The sequence below is a fragment of the Paramormyrops kingsleyae genome, unplaced genomic scaffold (assembly GCF_048594095.1).
Source record: "Paramormyrops kingsleyae isolate MSU_618 unplaced genomic scaffold, PKINGS_0.4 ups42, whole genome shotgun sequence".
Lineage (NCBI taxonomy): Eukaryota > Metazoa > Chordata > Actinopteri > Osteoglossiformes > Mormyridae > Paramormyrops > Paramormyrops kingsleyae.
In genome coordinates this window covers 55687-76345 of record NW_027325980.1, presented here as the reverse complement: position 1 = coordinate 76345, position 20659 = coordinate 55687, and the positions used below count along the sequence as shown (strand labels likewise).

General features: G+C 35.3%; 1 long non-coding RNA gene across 1 annotated transcript; it reads right to left on the bottom strand.

Annotated features, from left to right (window-relative positions):
* Nucleotides 1-1074: 1074 nt before the first annotated feature.
* LOC140586353 (uncharacterized) lies at nucleotides 1075-3798 on the bottom strand. The gene is made up of 3 exons (XR_011988184.1): nucleotides 2791-3798; nucleotides 2620-2687; nucleotides 1075-2524 (listed from the first exon to the last, which is right to left on the bottom strand). It is a non-coding gene; the product is annotated as an uncharacterized lncRNA (long non-coding RNA).
* Nucleotides 3799-20659: the final 16861 nt, after the last annotated feature.

The window sequence follows — 20659 nt, the reverse complement described above, 5'->3', positions numbered from 1 at the left end:
TTGCGCTGCGTACACATAACAAACCGTTTTTGTACAACGCGTCTAGAAAATAAAACACCCGAACATTTTTAAAGCATCTGTACATCTTACTTTGAAAAACTTTCATGTTACATTTTTTAAAACATCTGTACATCTTACTTTGAAAAACTTTCATGTTACATTTTAAAACATCTGTACATCTTACTTTGAAAAACTTTCATATTACATTTTAAAACATCTGTACATCTTTGAAACACTTTCATGTTACACTAACAAATTCATTCGATGAAATATTTTTAAAGACTTACAACACCCTTTTTGCGATGCTGCTAGTTTTACATTTCGGTATCCAAAAGGCAGTTTCCCCACTAGGCAACAATCTGCGTTTGTCGTAGACGTCCCTGACATTTTTATTGAGGTCTATTAAACGTTTTCACGTCGCGTTTGATTTTGTTATAGTGCGGCATTATGGGGAATTATCCCGCTGCCTTTCATTTAACACGCTTAACCTTCGGCCTATGTTAGCTTTCTGTTCCTGTCTCTTATGTTAGACGGGTCGGTGTCAAGCAGCACGTGTCTTACAGTACATCAGCCATAAGATACCCTCAAAACAATTATTTATCATCCAATTTGTTTCTTACTTCTTGGTTACCTTGTTAGGCTTCCTTATCCATGAAAAGATTGGTTTTAATATTTTTGGTGTGGCTTTCTGGACCTTTCTTTTGACAGCATTCCATTCCCACCATCCCGCAAATATTAGCACATTTTAAAAACATGACCGTGCTGCATACATATAACAAAATGTATGTACAACTTTTATTTTGAATAATAAAATACCTGTACATGTTGCATTTTAAAACTCATTTGATAAATGTACACACACGTTTTTGTACAAGTTTGAAAAATAAAACACACGTGTACATGTTACATTTTAAAACCCTTGTGCAACTTTGAAAATAATAAAAAAAAACTTCATGTTATATTAACAAAATCTGCTTTGATAAAGAGCCTACAAATTTTTTGCAACTTTGTTTTTGTAAAATAAAAGCCACGTTCATATTAGATTTCAAAACTGATTCGCAAACTGAATGCATAAAACTTTGTACAAACATGCTTGCGCTGCGTACACATAACAAACCGTTTTTGTACAACGCGTCTAGAAAATAAAACACCCGAACATTTTTAAAGCATCTGTACATCTTACTTTGAAAAACTTTCATGTTACATTTTTTAAAACATCTGTACATCTTACTTTGAAAAACTTTCATGTTACATTTTAAAACATCTGTACATCTTACTTTGAAAAACTTTCATATTACATTTTAAAACATCTGTACATCTTACTTTGAAAAACTTTCATATTACATTTTAAAACATCTGTACATCTTTGAAACACTTTCATGTTACACTAACAAATTCATTCGATGAAATATTTTTAAAGACTTACAACACCCTTTTTGCGATGCTGCTAGTTTTACATTTCGGTATCCAAAAGGCAGTTTCCCCAATAGGCAACAATCTGCGTTTGTCGTAGACGTCCCTGACATTTTTATTGAGGTCTATTAAACGTTTTCACGTCGCGTTTGATTTTGTTATGGTGCGGCATTATGGGGAATTATCCCGCTGCCTTTCATTTAACACGCTTAACCTTCGGCCTATGTTAGCTTTCTGTTCCTGTCTCTTATGTTAGACGGGTCGGTGTCAAGCAGCACGTGTCTTACAGTACATCAGCCATAAGATACCCTCAAAACAATTATTTATCATCCAATTTGTTTCTTACTTCTTGGTTACCTTGTTAGGCTTCCTTATCCATGAAAAGATTGGTTTTAATATTTTTGGTGTGGCTTTCTGGACCTTTCTTTTGACAGCATTCCTCTCGTTTTCAATAAAAAATAATGATAAAATAAACCTCTAGAGAATTATATAAATAAACTGAACTGGTCTTATCTTACCTTACATGTGTGGGGATGCCTTACCTTGATTTTGTTTTAATTTATTTAGTTTAAATAGAGATTCCTGACAAAGTCAAAAAACTTTGATGCAGTATATATTTCGAAAAAAAAGGTTCTTGGGTGTGCTATATAGAACTATAGGGGTTCTAACCAGAGGAAATATAACCATTGCCTTCAAAAAGGTGCCATTTCTTTTAATTGAGAATGTCCAAGGAGTGTCATATATGTACCAAGCTAAAAGGTTCAATATGGAGCCTTTTGTTTTAAGAGTATGCACAAATATATGTGGTGCTTTTATGCATGTTAAACTTAAAAATGGGTCGGTGCCGACCCTATCAGCACCGGAAGGTTATTAATAATGTCTCTAAGGATGGTAGCAAACAGGGCTCTTGGGCCGTCGCTTCACCAGACGCTGCGGGTGGCGAGTCGTGTTGAGCAAAGTAAACCGCATCATTTTCATCATTATTAGCGTTGTTGATGTTGTCTATTTCATTTAATAGCGCTTCAGGTATAGGAGGGGGGGTGTTGCTCCATCCATACCTGCTGATTCAGGTCTTGCGTAGATTTTCTCTTGACCGGTCCGTGCCGTCTCTCTTGTACATAAAATAATAGAGAATACCTATTATTAGAATAAGTTATTTTTAATGTATAGCGTTTATCATATGTATAAAAGAAATAATATACTCACTATATGGAGTTTTCTATCCGCAGTGTCTCCCGTAGAGAAAAAAAAACAAACCCAAAATAGCTGAATCTCTAAAAATAAAATAATTATTTTAAGTTATTTTATTGTATTGTGTTTATCATAAAACACGCGTAAAATATCATAAAACACGCGTAAAAGAAATAATATACTTACTCTATGCAGGTCCCATGTAGTTTTCTCTTTCCAGTAGGGCAATGCCTTGATGATACGGGGTGTGGGGTACTTGTGTCTCTTTACCAAAGGAGGGGGACCCTTCTCAAGGTAATAAAAATTTCACCGGTTGCTTACTTTTTAGGATTCTTTAAGGAGAAATATACGTCCTGTCAAGTTTTATCTGTTGTCTATTTCGATGTACGTTTTAACTGCGTAGACGGTATGGGGGGAGTCGGGGGGAAAAGACAAAATTTACTGAAATACAAAATGTCAAACTTGATGTGTGGCGGGGAGTCGGGGGGAAAAGACAAAACTTTTAACAAAATTTACTGAAATACAAAGTGTCAAACTTGATCTGTGGCCGAAATTACAGTTTGACCGGGATTTGACCTATCGGGATGTACATAGGTTGCATGAGGAAAAACACAAGGCCAAACTGCTACTGCTGCAGGGGGGTGTCGGCTTTCACACACACACACACATACACACACACACAGACGGTCAAACTACTGCTAAGCGTTTTTTTACTGGACGTCAGACCCAGCTCCTCCTCTCATTCTTAGCTCCAACTTGGTCATTCTCACAGGATTTCTTTCAGTCTCGCGCAGCACAACTCTCAGCTCTCCGGCATCGCTCTCTCCGAGTCCTTTGCGGATTATCCAAAGCCACGGGACCTTACCACGGTACCGCAACAGACACAGCATCGCTCTCTCAGAGCCCTTTTCCACAGATTCTCCAAAGCCACGGACCTTACCACGGTGGTACAGCGTACGCTCACACTCCATCAGGTAACCCACCCCCACTCAGACCCAGTGTTTGGGACCTTAACCCCCCCTGCTCAGTCCCCCCCTGCTCGGCACCCGGTGGATGCAGACAAAACAACACACTCATAAGCACTCTACTCAATATAAAATAATAATTACATTATAATAAATAATTAAATAATAATAAATAATTAAATTATAATAAATAAATAAACTATATACAAATAAACCCCTATCCCAACGCTCAACTGGCTCACAGCCAAAAAAAAAAGCCCCCCCTCCCACTACCTCATGACGTCACCCGGCTTGCACCCACCGCCTGTCACTTTTTGATTTATTTGACCTTTGTGACCTTTGACCCAACCTGTCATTTTGACAAAAGCGGCATTCTCCATCTCTCTGGAAACGCAGGTTTCATGAAATGAACTCAGAATTTCAAGTTATGATGAAAACATCATTTCGTGTTAGTTTGTCATGATTTCTTCACGAAAACACATTTTCCAATAATGGTAGGTCGAACTCTTATAGGGGAAACGCAGGTTTCATGAAATGAACTCAGAATTTCAAGTTATGATGAAAACTTCATTTCGTATTAGTTTGTCATGATTTCTTCACGAAAACACATTTTCCTATAATGGTAGGTCGAACTCTTAAAGGGGAAACGCAGATTTCATGAAATGAACTCAGAATTTCAAGTTATGATGAAAACATCATTTCGTGTTAGTTTGTCATGATTTCTTCATGAAAACACATTTTCCTATAATGGTAGGTCGAACTTTTATAGGGGAAACGCAGGTTTCATGAAATGAACTCAGAATTTCAAGTTATGATGAAATCTTCATTTCGTGGTAGTTTGTCATGATTTCTTCACGAAAACACATTTTCCTATAATGGTAGGTCGAACTCTTACAGGGGAAACGCAGGTTTCATGAAATAAACTCAGAATTTCAAGTTATGATGAAATCTTCATTTCGTGGTAGTTTGTCATGATTTCTTCACGAAAACACATTTTCCAATAATGGTAGGTCGAACTCTTATAGGGGAAACGCAGGTTTCATGAAATCAGGTTTCACGAAGCTTCATTTCGTGGTAGTTTGTCATGATTTCTTCACGAAAACACATTTTCCTATAATGGTAGGTCGAACTCTTATAGGGGAAACGCAGGTTTCATGAAATGGACTCAGAATTTCAAGTTATGATGAAAACTTGATTTCGTGTTAGTTTGTCATGATTTCTTCACGAAAACACATTTTCCTATAATGGTAGGTCGAACTCTTATAGGGGAAACGCAGGTTTCATGAAATGAACTCAGAATTTCAAGTTATGATGAAAACTTCATTTCTTGTTAGTTTGTCATGATTTCTTCACGAAAACACATTTTCCTATAATGGTAGGTCGAACTCTTATAGGGGAAACGCAGGTTTCATGAAATGAACTCAGAATTTCAAGTTATGATGAAAACTTGATTTCGTGGTAGTTTGTCATGATTTCTTCACGAAAACACATTTTCCTATAATGGTAGGTCGAACTCTTATAGGGGAAACGCAGGTTTCATGAAATGAACTCAGAATTTCAAGTTATGATGAAAACTTCATTTCGTGGTATTTGTCATGATTTCTTCACGAAAACACATTTTCCTATAATGGTAGGTCGAACTCTTATAGGGGAAACGCAGGTTTCATGAAATGAACTCAGAATTTCAAGTTATGATGAAATCTTAATTTCGTGTTAGTTTGTCATGATTTCTTCACGAAAACACATTTTCCTATAATGGTAGGTCGAACTCTAATAGGGGAAACGCAGGTTTCATGAAATGAACTCAGAATTTCAAGTTATGATGAAAACATCATTTCGTGTTAGTTTGTCATGATTTCTTCACGAAAACACATTTTCCAATAATGGTAGGTCGAACTCTTATAGGGGAAACGCAGGTTTCATGAAATGAACTCAGAATTTCAAGTTATGATGAAAACTTCATTTCGTATTAGTTTGTCATGATTTCTTCACGAAAACACATTTTCCTATAATGGTAGGTCGAACTCTTAAAGGGGAAACGCAGATTTCATGAAATGAACTCAGAATTTCAAGTTATGATGAAAACATCATTTCGTGTTAGTTTGTCATGATTTCTTCATGAAAACACATTTTCCTATAATGGTAGGTCGAACTTTTATAGGGGAAACGCAGGTTTCATGAAATGAACTCAGAATTTCAAGTTATGATGAAATCTTCATTTCGTGGTAGTTTGTCATGATTTCTTCACGAAAACACATTTTCCTATAATGGTAGGTCGAACTCTTACAGGGGAAACGCAGGTTTCATGAAATAAACTCAGAATTTCAAGTTATGATGAAATCTTCATTTCGTGGTAGTTTGTCATGATTTCTTCACGAAAACACATTTTCCAATAATGGTAGGTCGAACTCTTATAGGGGAAACGCAGGTTTCATGAAATCAGGTTTCACGAAGCTTCATTTCGTGGTAGTTTGTCATGATTTCTTCACGAAAACACATTTTCCTATAATGGTAGGTCGAACTCTTATAGGGGAAACGCAGGTTTCATGAAATGGACTCAGAATTTCAAGTTATGATGAAAACTTGATTTCGTGTTAGTTTGTCATGATTTCTTCACGAAAACACATTTTCCTATAATGGTAGGTCGAACTCTTATAGGGGAAACGCAGGTTTCATGAAATGAACTCAGAATTTCAAGTTATGATGAAAACTTCATTTCTTGTTAGTTTGTAATGATTTCTTCACGAAAACACATTTTCCTATAATGGTAGGTCGAACTCTTATAGGGGAAACGCAGGTTTCATGAAATGAACTCAGAATTTCAAGTTATGATGAAAACTTGATTTCGTGGTAGTTTGTCATGATTTCTTCACGAAAACACATTTTCCTATAATGGTAGGTCGAACTCTTATAGGGGAAACGCAGGTTTCATGAAATGAACTCAGAATTTCAAGTTATGATGAAAACTTCATTTCGTGGTAGTTTGTCATGATTTCTTCACGAAAACACATTTTCCTATAATGGTAGGTCGAACTCTTATAGGGGAAACGCAGGTTTCATGAAATGAACTCAGAATTTCAAGTTATGATGAAAACTTCATTTCGTGTTAGTTTGTCATGATTTCTTCACGAAAACACATTTTCCTATAATGGTAGGTCGAACTCTTATAGGGGAAACGCAGGTTTCATGAAATGAACTCAGAATTTCAAGTTATGATGAAAACTTGATTTCGTGGTAGTTTGTCATGATTTCTTCACGAAAACACATTTTCCTATAATGGTAGGTCGAACTCTTATAGGGGAAACGCAGGTTTCATGAAATGGACTCAGAATTTCAAGTTATGATGAAAACTTGATTTCGTGTTAGTTTGTCATGATTTCTTCACGAAAACACATTTTCCTATAATGGTAGGTCGAACTCTTATAGGGGAAACGCAGGTTTCATGAAATGAACTCAGAATTTCAAGTTATGATGAAAACTTCATTTCGTGGTAGTTTGTCATGATTTCTTCACGAAAACACATTTTCCTATAATGGTAGGTCGAACTGTTATAGGGGAAACACAGGTTTCATGAAATGAACTCAGAATTTCAAGTTATGATGAAATCTTCATTTCGTGTTATTTTGTCATGATTTCTTCACGAAAACACATTTTCCTATAATGGTAGGTCGAACTCTTACAGGGAAAACGCAGGTTTCATGAAATGAACTCAGAATTTCAAGTTATGATGAAGTCTTCATTTCGTGTTAGTTTGTCATGATTTCTTCACGAAAACACATTTTCCTATAATGGTAGGTCGAACTCTTATAGGGGAAACGCAGGTTTCATGAAATGAACTCAGAATTTCAAGTTATGATGAAAACTTCATTTCGTGTTAGTTTGTCATGATTTCTTCACGAAAACACATTTTCCTATAATGGTAGGTCGAACTCTTATAGGGGAAACGCAGGTTTCATGAAATGAACTCAGAATTTCAAGTTATGATGAAAACTTGATTTCGTGGTAGTTTGTCATGATTTCTTCACGAAAACACATTTTCCTATAATGGTAGGTCGAACTCTTATAGGGGAAACGCAGGTTTCATGAAATGAACTCAGAATTTCAAGTTATGATGAAAACTTCATTTCGTGTTAGTTTGTCATGATTTCTTCACGAAAACACATTTTCCTATAATGGTAGGTCGAACTCTTATAGGGGAAACGCAGGTTTCATGAAATGAACTCAGAATTTCAAGTTATGATGAAAACTTGATTTCGTGGTAGTTTGTCATGATTTCTTCACGAAAACACATTTTCCTATAATGGTAGGTCGAACTCTTATAGGGGAAACGCAGGTTTCATGAAATGAACTCAGAATTTCAAGTTATGATGAAAACTTCATTTCGTGGTAGTTTGTCATGATTTCTTCACGAAAACACATTTTCCTATAATGGTAGGTCGAACTCTTATAGGGGAAACGCAGGTTTCATGAAATGAACTCAGAATTTCAAGTTATGATGAAATCTTCATTTCGTGGTAGTTTGTCATGATTTCTTCACGAAAACACATTTTTCAATAATGGTAGGTCGAACTCTTATAGGGGAAACGCAGGTTTCATGAAATCAGGTTTCACGAAGCTTCATTTCGTGGTAGTTTGTCATGATTTCTTCACGAAAACACATTTTCCTATAATGGTAGGTCGAACTCTTATAGGGGAAACGCAGGTTTCATGAAATGAACTCAGAATTTCAAGTTATGATGAAAACTTCATTTCGTGGTAGTTTGTCATGATTTCTTCACGAAAACACATTTTCCTATAATGGTAGGTCGAACTGTTATAGGGGAAACACAGGTTTCATGAAATGAACTCAGAATTTCAAGTTATGATGAAATCTTCATTTCGTGTTATTTTGTCATGATTTCTTCACGAAAACACATTTTCCTATAATGGTAGGTCGAACTCTTACAGGGAAAACGCAGGTTTCATGAAATGAACTCAGAATTTCAAGTTATGATGAAGTCTTCATTTCGTGTTAGTTTGTCATGATTTCTTCACGAAAACACATTTTCCTATAATGGTAGGTCGAACTCTTATAGGGGAAACGCAGGATTCATGAAATGAACTCAGAATTTCAAGTTATGATGAAATCTTCATTTCGTGTTAGTTTGTCATGATTTCTTCACGAAAACACATTTTCCTATAATGGTAGGTCGAACTCTTATAGGGGAAACGCAGGTTTCATGAAACGAACTCAGAATTTCAAGTTATGATGAAAACATCATTTCGTGTTAGTTTGTCATGATTTCTTCACGAAAACACATTTTCCTATAATGGTAGGTCGAACTCTAATAGGGGAAACGCAGGTTTCATGAAATGAACTCAGAATTTCAAGTTATGATGAAAACATCATTTCGTGTTAGTTTGTCATGATTTCTTCACGAAAACACATTTTCCAATAATGGTAGGTCGAACTCTTATAGGGGAAACGCAGGTTTCATGAAATGAACTCAGAATTTCAAGTTATGATGAAAACTTCATTTCGTATTAGTTTGTCATGATTTCTTCACGAAAACACATTTTCCTATAATGGTAGGTCGAACTCTTAAAGGGGAAACGCAGATTTCATGAAATGAACTCAGAATTTCAAGTTATGATGAAAACATCATTTCGTGTTAGTTTGTCATGATTTCTTCATGAAAACACATTTTCCTATAATGGTAGGTCGAACTTTTATAGGGGAAACGCAGGTTTCATGAAATGAACTCAGAATTTCAAGTTATGATGAAATCTTCATTTCGTGGTAGTTTGTCATGATTTCTTCACGAAAACACATTTTCCTATAATGGTAGGTCGAACTCTTACAGGGGAAACGCAGGTTTCATGAAATAAACTCAGAATTTCAAGTTATGATGAAATCTTCATTTCGTGGTAGTTTGTCATGATTTCTTCACGAAAACACATTTTCCAATAATGGTAGGTCGAACTCTTATAGGGGAAACGCAGGTTTCATGAAATCAGGTTTCACGAAGCTTCATTTCGTGGTAGTTTGTCATGATTTCTTCACGAAAACACATTTTCCTATAATGGTAGGTCGAACTCTTATAGGGGAAACGCAGGTTTCATGAAATGGACTCAGAATTTCAAGTTATGATGAAAACTTGATTTCGTGTTAGTTTGTCATGATTTCTTCACGAAAACACATTTTCCAATAATGGTAGGTCGAACTCTTATAGGGGAAACGCAGGTTTCATGAAATGAACTCAGAATTTCAAGTTATGATGAAAACTTCATTTCGTATTAGTTTGTCATGATTTCTTCACGAAAACACATTTTCCTATAATGGTAGGTCGAACTCTTAAAGGGGAAACGCAGATTTCATGAAATGAACTCAGAATTTCAAGTTATGATGAAAACATCATTTCGTGTTAGTTTGTCATGATTTCTTCATGAAAACACATTTTCCTATAATGGTAGGTCGAACTTTTATAGGGGAAACGCAGGTTTCATGAAATGAACTCAGAATTTCAAGTTATGATGAAATCTTCATTTCGTGGTAGTTTGTCATGATTTCTTCACGAAAACACATTTTCCTATAATGGTAGGTCGAACTCTTACAGGGGAAACGCAGGTTTCATGAAATAAACTCAGAATTTCAAGTTATGATGAAATCTTCATTTCGTGGTAGTTTGTCATGATTTCTTCACGAAAACACATTTTCCAATAATGGTAGGTCGAACTCTTATAGGGGAAACGCAGGTTTCATGAAATCAGGTTTCAAGAAGCTTCATTTCGTGGTAGTTTGTCATGATTTCTTCACGAAAACACATTTTCCTATAATGGTAGGTCGAACTCTTATAGGGGAAACGCAGGTTTCATGAAATGGACTCAGAATTTCAAGTTATGATGAAAACTTGATTTCGTGTTAGTTTGTCATGATTTCTTCACGAAAACACATTTTCCTATAATGGTAGGTCGAACTCTTATAGGGGAAACGCAGGTTTCATGAAATGAACTCAGAATTTCAAGTTATGATGAAAACTTCATTTCGTGTTAGTTTGTCATGATTTCTTCACGAAAACACATTTTCCTATAATGGTAGGTCGAACTCTTATAGGGGAAACGCAGGTTTCATGAAATGAACTCAGAATTTCAAGTTATGATGAAAACTTGATTTCGTGGTAGTTTGTCATGATTTCTTCACGAAAACACATTTTCCTATAATGGTAGGTCGAACTCTTATAGGGGAAACGCAGGTTTCATGAAATGAACTCAGAATTTCAAGTTATGATGAAAACTTCATTTCGTGGTAGTTTGTCATGATTTCTTCACGAAAACACATTTTCCTATAATGGTAGGTCGAACTCTTATAGGGGAAACGCAGGTTTCATGAAATGAACTCAGAATTTCAAGTTATGATGAAATCTTCATTTCGTGTTAGTTTGTCATGATTTCTTCACGAAAACACATTTTTCAATAATGGTAGGTCGAACTCTTATAGGGGAAACGCAGGTTTCATGAAATCAGGTTTCACGAAGCTTCATTTCGTGGTAGTTTGTCATGATTTCTTCACGAAAACACATTTTTCAATAATGGTAGGTCGAACTCTTATAGGGGAAACGCAGGTTTCATGAAATCAGGTTTCACGAAGCTTCATTTCGTGGTAGTTTGTCATGATTTCTTCACGAAAACACATTTTCCTATAATGGTAGGTCGAACTCTTATAGGGGAAACGCAGGTTTCATGAAATGGACTCAGAATTTCAAGTTATGATGAAAACTTGATTTCGTGTTAGTTTGTCATGATTTCTTCACGAAAACACATTTTCCTATAATGGTAGGTCGAACTCTTATAGGGGAAACGCAGGTTTCATGAAATGAACTCAGAATTTCAAGTTATGATGAAAACTTCATTTCGTGTTAGTTTGTCATGATTTCTTCACGAAAACACATTTTCCTATAATGGTAGGTCGAACTCTTATAGGGGAAACGCAGGTTTCATGAAATGAACTCAGAATTTCAAGTTATGATGAAAACTTGATTTCGTGGTAGTTTGTCATGATTTCTTCACGAAAACACATTTTCCTATAATGGTAGGTCGAACTCTTATAGGGGAAACGCAGGTTTCATGAAATGAACTCAGAATTTCAAGTTATGATGAAAACTTCATTTCGTGGTAGTTTGTCATGATTTCTTCACGAAAACACATTTTCCTATAATGGTAGGTCGAACTCTTATAGGGGAAACGCAGGTTTCATGAAATGAACTCAGAATTTCAAGTTATGATGAAATCTTCATTTCGTGTTAGTTTGTCATGATTTCTTCACGAAAACACATTTTTCAATAATGGTAGGTCGAACTCTTATAGGGGAAACGCAGGTTTCATGAAATGAACTCAGAATTTCAAGTTATGATGAAAACTTCATTTCGTGGTAGTTTGTCATGATTTCTTCACGAAAACACATTTTCCTATAATGGTAGGTCGAACTCTTATAGGGGAAACGCAGGTTTCATGAAATGAACTCAGAATTTCAAGTTATGATGAAAACTTCATTTCGTGGTAGTTTGTCATGATTTCTTCACGAAAACACATTTTCCTATAATGGTAGGTCGAACTCTTATAGGGGAAACACAGGTTTCATGAAATGAACTCAGAATTTCAAGTTATGATGAAATCTTCATTTCGTGTTAGTTTGTCATGATTTCTTCACGAAAACACATTTTCCTATAATGGTAGGTCGAACTTTTATAGGGGAAACGCAGGTTTCATGAAATGAACTCAGAATTTCAAGTTATGATGAAATCTTCATTTCGTGGTAGTTTGTCATGATTTCTTCACGAAAACACATTTTCCTATAATGGTAGGTCGAACTCTTACAGGGGAAACGCAGGTTTCATGAAATAAACTCAGAATTTCAAGTTATGATGAAATCTTCATTTCGTGGTAGTTTGTCATGATTTCTTCACGAAAACACATTCTCCTATAATGGTAGGTCGAACTCTTATAGGGGAAACGCAGGTTTCATGAAATGAACTCAGAATTTCAAGTTATGATGAAATCTTCATTTCGTGGTAGTTTGTCATGATTTCTTCACGAAAACACATTTTCCAATAATGGTAGGTCGAACTCTTATAGGGGAAACGCAGGTTTCATGAAATCAGGTTTCACGAAGCTTCATTTCGTGGTAGTTTGTCATGATTTCTTCACGAAAACACATTTTCCTATAATGGTAGGTCGAACTCTTATAGGGGAAACGCAGGTTTCATGAAATGAACTCAGAATTTCAAGTTATGATGAAAACTTCATTTCGTGTTAGTTTGTCATGATTTCTTCACGAAAACACATTTTCCTATAATGGTAGGTCGAACTCTTATAGGGGAAACGCAGGTTTCATGAAATGAACTCAGAATTTCAAGTTATGATGAAAACTTCATTTCGTGTTAGTTTCTCATGATTTCTTCACGAAAACACATTTTCCTATAATGGTAGGTCGAACTCTTATAGGGGAAACGCAGGTTTCATGAAATGGACTCAGAATTTCAAGTTATGATGAAAACTTGATTTCGTGTTAGTTTGTCATGATTTCTTCACGAAAACACATTTTCCTATAATGGTAGGTCGAACTCTTATAGGGGAAACGCAGGTTTCATGAAATGAACTCAGAATTTCAAGTTATGATGAAAACTTCATTTCGTGTTAGTTTGTCATGATTTCTTCACGAAAACACATTTTCCTATAATGGTAGGTCGAACTCTTATAGGGGAAACGCAGGTTTCATGAAATGAACTCAGAATTTCAAGTTATGATGAAAACTTGATTTCGTGGTAGTTTGTCATGATTTCTTCACGAAAACACATTTTCCTATAATGGTAGGTCGAACTCTTATAGGGGAAACGCAGGTTTCATGAAATGAACTCAGAATTTCAAGTTATGATGAAAACTTGATTTCGTGGTAGTTTGTCATGATTTCTTCACGAAAACACATTTTCCTATAATGGTAGGTCGAACTCTTATAGGGGAAACGCAGGTTTCATGAAATGGACTCAGAATTTCAAGTTATGATGAAATCTTCATTTCGTGGTAGTTTGTCATGATTTCTTCACGAAAACACATTTTTCAATAATGGTAGGTCGAACTCTTATAGGGGAAACGCAGGTTTCATGAAATCAGGTTTCACGAAGCTTCATTTCGTGGTAGTTTGTCATGATTTCTTCACGAAAACACATTTTCCTATAATGGTAGGTCGAACTCTTATAGGGGAAACGCAGGTTTCATGAAATGAACTCAGAATTTCAAGTTATGATGAAAACTTCATTTCGTGGTAGTTTGTCATGATTTCTTCACGAAAACACATTTTCCTATAATGGTAGGTCGAACTCTTATAGGGGAAACGCAGGTTTCATGAAATGAACTCAGAATTTCAAGTTATGATGAAATCTTCATTTCGTGTTATTTTGTCATGATTTCTTCACGAAAACACATTTTCCTATAATGGTAGGTCGAACTCTTACAGGGAAAACGCAGGTTTCATGAAATGAACTCAGAATTTCAAGTTATGATGAAGTCTTCATTTCGTGTTAGTTTGTCATGATTTCTTCACGAAAACACATTTTCCTATAATGGTAGGTCGAACTCTTATAGGGGAAACGCAGGTTTCATGAAATGAACTCAGAATTTCAAGTTATGATGAAAACTTCATTTCGTGTTAGTTTGTCATGATTTCTTCACGAAAACACATTTTCCTATAATGGTAGGTCGAACTCTTAAAGGGGAAACGCAGATTTCATGAAATGAACTCAGAATTTCAAGTTATGATGAAAACATCATTTCGTGTTAGTTTGTCATGATTTCTTCATGAAAACACATTTTCCTATAATGGTAGGTCGAACTTTTATAGGGGAAACGCAGGTTTTATGAAATGAACTCAGAATTTCAAGTTATGATGAAATCTTCATTTCGTGGTAGTTTGTCATGATTTCTTCACGAAAACACATTTTCCTATAATGGTAGGTCGAACTCTTACAGGGGAAACGCAGGTTTCATGAAATAAACTCAGAATTTCAAGTTATGATGAAATCTTCATTTCGTGGTAGTTTGTCATGATTTCTTCACGAAAACACATTTTCCTATAATGGTAGGTCGAACTCTTACAGGGGAAACGCAGGTTGCATGAAATGAACTCAGAATTTCAAGTTATGATGAAAACTTCATTTCGTGTTAGTTTGTCATGATTTCTTCACAAAAACACATTTTCCTATAATGGTAGGTCGAACTCTTACAGGGGAAACGCAGGTTTCATGAAATGAACTCAGAATTTCAAGTTATGATGAAAACTTCATTTCGTGTTAGTTTGTCATGATTTCTTCACGAAAACACATTTTCCTATAATGGTAGGTCGAACTCTTAAAGGGGAAACGCAGATTTCATGAAATGAACTCAGAATTTCAAGTTATGATGAAAACATCATTTCGTGTTAGTTTGTCATGATTTCTTCATGAAAACACATTTTCCTATAATGGTAGGTCGAACTTTTATAGGGGAAACGCAGGTTTCATGAAATGAACTCAGAATTTCAAGTTATGATGAAATCTTCATTTCGTGGTAGTTTGTCATGATTTCTTCACGAAAACACATTTTCCTATAATGGTAGGTCGAACTCTTACAGGGGAAACGCAGGTTTCATGAAATGAACTCAGAATTTCAAGTTATGATGAAAACTTCATTTCGTGGTAGTTTGTCATGATTTCTTCACGAAAACACATTTTCCTATAATGGTAGGTCGAACTCTAATAGGGGAAACGCAGGTTTCATGAAATGAACTCAGAATTTCAAGTTATGATGAAAACTTGATTTCGTGTGAGTTTGTCATGATTTCTTCACGAAAACACATTTTCCTATAATGGTAGATCGAACTCTTATAGGGGAAACGCAGGTTTCACGAAATGAACTCAGAATTTCAAGTTATGATGAAGTCTTCATTTCGTGTTAGTTTGTCATGATTTCTTCACGGAAACACATTTTCCTATAATGGTAGGTCGAACTCTTATAGGGGAAACGCAGGTTTCATGAAACGAACTCAGAATTTCAAGTTATGATGAAAATATCATTTCGTGTTAGTTTGTCATGATTTCTTCACGAAAACACATTTTCCTATAATGGTAGGTCGAACTGTTATAGGGGAAACGCAGGTTTCACGAAATGAACTCAGAATTTCAAGTTATGATGAAGTCTTCATTTCGTGTTAGTTTGTCATGATTTCTTCACGGAAACACATTGTCCTATAATGGTAGGTCGAACTCTTATAGGGGAAACGCAGGTTTCATGAAATGAACTCAGAATTTCAAGTTATGATGAAAACTTCATTTCGTGGTATTTGTCATGATTTCTTCACGAAAACACATTTTCCTATAATGGTAGGTCGAACTCTTATAGGGGAAACGCAGGTTTCATGAAATGAACTCAGAATTTCAAGGTATGATGAAATCTTCATTTCGTGTTAGTTTGTCATGATTTCTTCACGAAAACACATTTTCCTATAATGGTAGGTCGAACTCTAATAGGGGAAACGCAGGTTTCATGAAATGAACTCAGAATTTCAAGTTATGATGAAAACTTCATTTCGTGTTAGTTTGTCATGATTTCTTCACGAAAACACATTTTCCTATAATGGTAGGTCGAACTCTAATAGGGGAAACGCAGGTTTCATGAAATGAACTCAGAATTTCAAGTTATGATGAAAACTTCATTTCGTGGTATTTGTCATGATTTCTACACGAAAACACATTTTCCAATAATGGTAGTTCGAACTCTTATAGGGGAAACGCAGGTTTCATGAAATGAACTCAGAATTTCAAGTTATGATGAAAACTTCATTTCGTGTTAGTTTGTCATGATTTCTTCACGAAAACACATTTTCCTATAATGGTAGGTCGAACTCTTAAAGGGGAAACGCAGATTTCATGAAATGAACTCAGAATTTCAAGTTATGATGAAAACATCATTTCGTGTTAGTTTGTCATGATTTCTTCACGAAAACACATTTTCCTATAATGGTAGGTCGAACTTTTATAGGGGAAACGCAGGTTTCATGAAATGAACTCAGAATTTCAAGTTATGATGAAATCTTCATTTCGTGGTAGTTTGTCATGATTTCTTCACGAAAACACATTTTCCTATAATGGTAGGTCGAACTCTTACAGGGGAAACGCAGGTTTCATGAAATGAACTCAGAATTTCAAGTTATGATGAAAACTTCATTTCGTGTTAGTTTGTCATGATTTCTTCACAAAAACACATTTTCCTATAATGGTAGGTCGAACTCTTACAGGGGAAACGCAGGTTTCATGAAATGAACTCAGAATTTCAAGTTATGATGAAAACTTCATTTCGTGTTAGTTTGTCATGATTTCTTCACGAAAACACATTTTCCTATAATGGTAGGTCGAACTCTTAAAGGGGAAACGCAGATTTCATGAAATGAACTCAGAATTTCAAGTTATGATGAAAACATCATTTCGTGTTAGTTTGTCATGATTTCTTCATGAAAACACATTTTCCTATAATGGTAGGTCGAACTTTTATAGGGGAAACGCAGGTTTCATGAAATGAACTCAGAATTTCAAGTTATGATGAAATCTTCATTTCGTGGTAGTTTGTCATGATTTCTTCACGAAAACACATTTTCCTATAATGGTAGGTCGAACTCTTACAGGGGAAACGCAGGTTTCATGAAATGAACTCAGAATTTCAAGTTATGATGAAAACTTCATTTCGTGGTAGTTTGTCATGATTTCTTCACGAAAACACATTTTCCTATAATGGTAGGTCGAACTCTAATAGGGGAAACGCAGGTTTCATGAAATGAACTCAGAATTTCAAGTTATGATGAAAACTTGATTTCGTGTGAGTTTGTCATGATTTCTTCACGAAAACACATTTTCCTATAATGGTAGATCGAACTCTTATAGGGGAAACGCAGGTTTCATGAAATGAACTCAGAATTTCAAGTTATGATGAAAACATCATTTCGTGTTAGTTTGTCATGATTTCTTCACGAAAACACATTTTCCTATAAAGGTAGGTCGAACTGTTATAGGGGAAACGCAGGTTTCACGAAATGAACTCAGAATTTCAAGTTATGATGAAGTCTTCATTTCGTGTTAGTTTGTCATGATTTCTTCACGGAAACACATTTTCCTATAATGGTAGGTCGAACTCTTATAGGGGAAACGCAGGTTTCATGAAACGAACTCAGAATTTCAAGTTATGATGAAAATATCATTTCGTGTTAGTTTGTCATGATTTCTTCACGAAAACACATTTTCCTATAATGGTAGGTCGAACTGTTATAGGGGAAACGCAGGTTTCACGAAATGAACTCAGAATTTCAAGTTATGATGAAAACTTGATTACGTGTGAGTTTGTCATGATTTCTTCACGAAAACACATTTTCCTATAATGGTAGGTCGAACTCTTATAAGGGAAACGCAGGTTTCACGAAATGAACTCAGAATTTCAAGTTATGATGAAAACTTGATTACGTGTGAGTTTGTCATGATTTCTTCACGAAAACACATTTTCCTATAATGGTAGGTCGAACTCTTATAGGGGAAACGCAGGTTTCACGAAATGAACTCAGAATTTCAAGTTATGATAAAAACATCATTTCGTGTTAGTTTGTCATGATTTCTTCACGAAAACACATTTTCCAATAATGGTAGGTCGAACTCTTATAGGGGAAACGCAGGTTTCATGAAATGAACTCAGAATTTCAAGTTATGATGAAAACTTCATTTCGTGTTAGTTTGTCATGATTTCTTCACGAAAACACATTTTCCTATAATGGTAGGTCGAACTCTTAAAGGGGAAACGCAGATTTCATGAAATGAACTCAGAATTTCAAGTTATGATGAAAACATCATTTCGTGTTAGTTTGTCATGATTTCTTCACGAAAACACATTTTCCTATAATGGTAGGTCGAACTTTTATAGGGGAAACGCAGGTTTTATGAAATGAACTCAGAATTTCAAGTTATGATGAAATCTTCATTTCGTGGTAGTTTGTCATGATTTCTTCACGAAAACACATTTTCCTATAATGGTAGGTCGAACTCTTACAGGGGAAACGCAGGTTTCATGAAATAAACTCAGAATTTCAAGTTATGATGAAATCTTCATTTCGTGGTAGTTTGTCATGATTTCTTCACGAAAACACATTTTCCTATAATGGTAGGTCGAACTCTTACAGGGGAAACGCAGGTTTCATGAAATGAACTCAGAATTTCAAGTTATGATGAAAACTTCATTTCGTGTTAGTTTGTCATGATTTCTTCACGAAAACACATTTTCCTATAATGGTAGGTCGAACTCTTACAGGGGAAACGCAGGTTTCATGAAATGAACTCAGAATTTCAAGTTATGATGAAAACTTCATTTCGTGTTAGTTTGTCATGATTTCTTCACGAAAACACATTTTCCTATAATGGTAGGTCGAACTCTTAAAGGGGAAACGCAGATTTCATGAAATGAACTCAGAATTTCAAGTTATGATGAAAACATCATTTCGTGTTAGTTTGTCATGATTTCTTCATGAAAACACATTTTCCTATAATGGTAGGTCGAACTTTTATAGGGGAAACGCAGGTTTCATGAAATGAACTCAGAATTTCAAGTTATGATGAAATCTTCATTTCGTGGTAGTTTGTCATGATTTCTTCACGAAAACACATTTTCCTATAATGGTAGGTCGAACTCTTACAGGGGAAACGCAGGTTTCATGAAATTAACTCAGAATTTCAAGTTATGATGAAATCTTCATTTCGTGGTAGTTTGTCATGATTTCTTCACGAAAACACATTTTCCTATAATGGTAGGTCGAACTCTTACAGGCGAAACGCAGGTTTCATGAAATGAACTCAGAATTTCAAGTTATGATGAAAACATCATTTCGTGTTAGTTTGTCATGATTTCTTCATGAAAACACATTTTCCTATAATGGTAGGTCGAACTTTTATAGGGGAAACGCAGGTTTCATGAAATGAACTCAGAATTTCAAGTTATGATGAAATCTTCATTTCGTGGTAGCTTGTCATGATTTCTTCACGAAAACACATTTTCCTATAATGGTAGGTCGAACTCTTACAGGGGAAACGCAGGTTTCATGAAATTAACTAAGAATTTCAAGTTATGATGAAATCTTCATTTCGTGGTAGTTTGTCATGATTTCTTCACGAAAACACATTTTCCTATAATGGTAGGTCGAACACTTACAGGGGAAACGCAGGTTTCATGAAATGAACTCAGAATTTCAAGTTATGATGAAAACTTCATTTCGTGTTAGTTTGTCATGATTTCTTCACGAAAACACATTTTCCTATAATGGTAGGTCGAACTCTTATGGGGGAAACGCAGGTTTCATGAAATGAACTCAGAATTTCAAGTTATGATGAAATCTTGATTTCGTGTGAGTTTGTCATGATTTCATCACGAAAACACATTTTCCTATAATGGTAGGTCGAACTCTTATAGGGGAAACGCAGATTTCATGAAATGAACTCAGAATTTCAAGTTATGATGAAAACTTCATTTCGTGTTAGTTTGTCATGATTTCTTCACGAAAACACATTTTCCTATAATGGTAGGTCGAACTGTAATAGGGGAAACGCAGGTTTCATGAAATGAACTCAGAATTTCAAGTTATGATGAAAACTTCATTTCGTGTTAGTTTGTCATGATTTCTTCACGAAAACACATTTTCCTATAATGGTAGGTCGAACTCTTATGGGGGAAACGCAGGTTTCATGAAATGAACTCAGAATTTCAAGTTATGATGAAATCTTGATTTCGTGTGAGTTTGTCATGATTTCATCACGAAAACACATTTTCCTATAATGGTAGGTCGAACTCTTATAGGGGAAACGCAGATTTCATGAAATGAACTCAGAATTTCAAGTTATGATGAAAACTTCATTTCGTGTTAGTTTGTCATGATTTCTTCACGAAAACACATTTTCCTATAATGGTAGGTCGAACTCTAATAGGGGAAACGCAGGTTTCATGAAATGAACTCAGAATTTCAAGTTATGATGAAAACTTGATTTCGTGTGAGTTTGTCA